Source organism: Myotis brandtii, unplaced genomic scaffold, assembly GCF_000412655.1.
Source record: "Myotis brandtii unplaced genomic scaffold, ASM41265v1 scaffold305, whole genome shotgun sequence".
Lineage (NCBI taxonomy): Eukaryota > Metazoa > Chordata > Mammalia > Chiroptera > Vespertilionidae > Myotis > Myotis brandtii.
In genome coordinates this window covers 513,920-517,742 of record NW_005361652.1, presented here as the reverse complement: position 1 = coordinate 517,742, position 3,823 = coordinate 513,920, and the positions used below count along the sequence as shown (strand labels likewise).

The window sequence follows — 3,823 nt, the reverse complement described above, 5'->3', positions numbered from 1 at the left end:
TGAGAGAGAAACATTGATCAGCTGCCTCCTGCACGCCCCCCACTGGGGATGTGCCCGCAACCAAGGTACATGCCCTTGACCGGAATCGAACCCGGGACCCTTCAGTCTGCAGGCCGACGCTCTATCCACTGAGCCAAACCGGTCAGGCTTGGTGAGTGTTTTTAAATGGAAGATCCTATGCACTGGACTTAGCAAACAAAAGCCAGGAGGTAAAAAGGAAAAAAGACAAAGATACTGTGCCAACTCGCATCTTATTTCCCCTGCCACTGTGCAGCCAGTATAGAACTTCAGGCTGCCTTTCTGGGCACAGATTCTCACGGCACAGCTGTGGGCTTATATCTAGCATCCCCCTCTGTCAGCAGCCCTGTGGACCCCCTTCCACAAACCACTGCCCCCAGGGCTGTGGTTTTGGTGGAGCGCAGTCTCCCTCTGAGACTCTAGATCCCGATGCACGTGTTTCTCCCTCCAGCCTGAATCCCAGATCTCACCTTTCTTATCTCTGACCTTTTTCTCCATGGATTGCCTCACCAGCTGTGTTTAATTCGCCAATTCCATGTGGATGTTATTTGATTCAGCTGCTCCTTCTATCTCCTCTGTGAGAAGGTGCAGGGCCTGTCTGTGTATTCAGCACCACTTTGTATCCCACTGGACAGGCTTTTTAGGTGCCTGCGGTTGGGGAGGGTGGAGTCTCAGTGTCCGTGGGTTCGCAGCTGAGGCAGCTGGTCCCTGAGCATTGTGGTTGTAGGGTCCTGGGAGGTATCCGAGGTCTCCCCAGTTTAAGTTAAGGCTGGGCTTCCAATCACAGCCGGTCTCCCCTTAAAGATGGTGTGGTCTCTGTGGCTGAGCTGTGGCTCCGGGAGAGTGTTCAGCAGTAGTAGAGGCTGCCTGGCCAGGGTAGCCTGGTCCACCAGTCCCCAACAGTCCTATGGAATATAGCTGTCCCTCACTCACAAATACAGACACTCCCCACACATTCACATACTCTGCTTTCATTCTCTCACACACACACTATCTTGCAGCCTGCTGTCCCATTAGCAGCCATCTTGGATCCCTCACTTATTTGGCCTACCGCCCCCTTTCCAGAAAAAATATTACTCAGCGCCCCCTGGAAATTAATTTTTTTTAAATTTTAATAGCAATTAAACAGAAAGATATATGTATTAATGTTTCTACCTTTTTCGTAAAATATAGTAAAGAAAGGTGTAAATTAGAAACATTGAAGTTTGAAATTATGAAACTATTTATTGAACTCAGAATAGAAAGGTAATACAAAAAAAGTTAAAACAAATGCACCTGTGGCCATCACCGGCCCCCTGGATCGCTGCAGCGCCCACCAGGGGGCGGTAGGGCCCACTTTGGGAATCACGGATCTATACAGTGGGATACTGCACTGCCATAAAAAATAAGGAATTCTTACCATTTGCAACAGCATGATGGAACTGGAGAGCATTTTACTAAGCAAAATAAGCCAGTCATAGAAAGAGAAATGTCACATGATCTCACTCATTTGTGGAATATAAGGAACATAAACTGATGAACAAAAATAAATCCAGAGACATAGAAGAATTGAACAGACCATATAACCTCAGAGGGAAGGCAGGGGAGGGGGTAAGAGATCAACCAAAGGACTTGTATGCCTACATATAAGAACAACCCATGGACACAGACAGTAGCGGGGTGAAGGCATGTGCTGGGGAGTGGGAGCAGTCGGGGAGAGGTCAGTGGGCGAGAAAGGAGACATATGTAATACTTTAAACAATAAAGAATTTAAATTTAAAAAAAGAACAACAACAACAAAAAGAACATATATTCATTTAATGAACATATATTCATTCAATGTATAGGTTGATTATCTGTTAATTGTACTTCTTTTTTGTTTGTTTGTTTGTTTTTGTTTTTTTGTTTTGTTTTGTTTTTTGAGGGCCAAAACTCCTACCTTCAAAGATCAATTCTCAAACACTTGAGAAGTGCTTTGAGTTTCTCTAGGAAGGGAATATCAGTATTACATCCTTCCAAATAGCCAATAGATTATATTTTACTCATCCCTTTGAAAAATGCCAGTCTTTATATTTTCTAATTCTTGTTTAAGATGAGAAAATGTTCTGGCCTTTCTGTATGTTTTCAATGTTCACTTTCTATTCCTCAACATACCAGAAACTAGAGAGATTAAACATTCAGAATAAGTTCTGAATAAGACCACATATATGGTACCTATAATAAATGACTAACTTTACATACAGAATATGTCTTTTGATGCTTTAAAAGTCAATTACAAAGTCATTAATTTTAATCTGAGAAGTTTGGAATTAGGTGAAACATAGTAACGGCCCCTTAAGTCTCTAATATTTTAAGGACAGAGAAAGCCTGAGAGAGAAAAAGGCTCAGCTAAGTCTGTTTTAGCAACACAGACACACACACACACACACACACACACCAATCAGAAAAGTTTTCTTTTCCTGTTCCACAAAAAGAAGTCTGGCCCTGGCTAGTGTGGCTCAGTTGGCTGATCATTATCCAGTGCACCAAAAGATTGCCAGTTAGATTCCTGGTCAGGGTTGTGCCCACATTGTGGGTTCGAACCCTGGTTGGGGCACATGCAAGAGAATCAATGTTTCTCTCTCACATTGATGTTTCTCTATCTCTCTCACTCCCTCTCCCTTCCTCTCTTTCTAAAAAAATTAATAAAAACATAATAAAAATCTTTATTTTAAAAAATAGGTCTGATTGTTTTTCTTTGGAATTTCATGGTACATATTTTATGGTTTTCAAGAGTAACAACTAGAAAAACAAATTTAACTTGGAATTGTACATGAACTTTGACTGGTTTTTCAAAGTAGGTATGAATAAGTGAAATGAAAAAAACAAAGGAACTTTGTTATAAATTTTGAATTTTATATTATTTGTATTTTAACTTTTTTAAATTTTGTATTTATTAATTTAAGAGAGGGGGAGGGAAAGAGAGAGGAGGATAAAGAAAGAGAGAGAAAAACATTGATTTTTGTTGTTCCATTTATTTACTATGCACTCATTGATTGATTTTTGTATGTGCCCTGACCAGGGATCGAACTCACAACCTTGGTATATTGGGATGACACTCTAAAGAACTGAGTAAACCAGCCAGGGCCTTGTATTTAAGTTTTGACTCTGTAATATACAGTAGTATGCTAGAGTCATCTGGCTTAGCCAATTGTACCTATCTTTTTCCAACTCCACATTCATATGGCCATGAGGGTAGTATTTACACCATGGAAATTGAGAAACACTGCTAATCAAGGATTCCTCCTTCCCCTACCCCAACCTAACAGCCAGCTGTTAACATTTACCACTACCCCACCCCCCAAATGTGCCTATTTAATTTTCATTTTACAATCAAATAATAGCTTTATGTTTCTTTTTTTTTTAATATATTTTATTGATTTTTTACAGAGAGGAAGGGAGAGAGAGAGTTAGAAACATCGATCAGCTGCCTCCTGCACATCTCCTACTGGGGATGTGCCTGCAACCCAGGTACATGCCCTTGACCGGAATCGAACCTGGGACCTTTCAGTCCACAGGCCGACGCTCTATCCACTGAGCCAAACCGGTTTCAGCAAGCTTTATGTTTCTTTAAAGATAGAGAAATGACGTAGAATGGTGGTTAAGAGCAGATACCAGTTGTGCACTTACTAGCATGTGTTATTCTAGGCAAGTTCGGCAATTCTATCTTTAACTAGTGGCCCAGTGCACAAAATTCATGCACATTAAAAGGGAATTAATTAGAGGAAATATTTTAATATTGCTATTTGCCCTTTCTCTATAATAGAAGTGTCAGAGAAAGAAAATT

The 3,823-nt window shown here is 40.9% G+C and overlaps 1 protein-coding gene across 3 annotated transcripts in view; it reads left to right on the top strand.

The window, feature by feature from the left end:
- The window catches only part of RNF128 (ring finger protein 128, E3 ubiquitin protein ligase), a 151,325-nt gene that overhangs the window by 99,631 nt on the left and 47,871 nt on the right, over window positions 1–3,823 (top strand). The gene's annotated exons all lie outside the window — the stretch shown is intronic.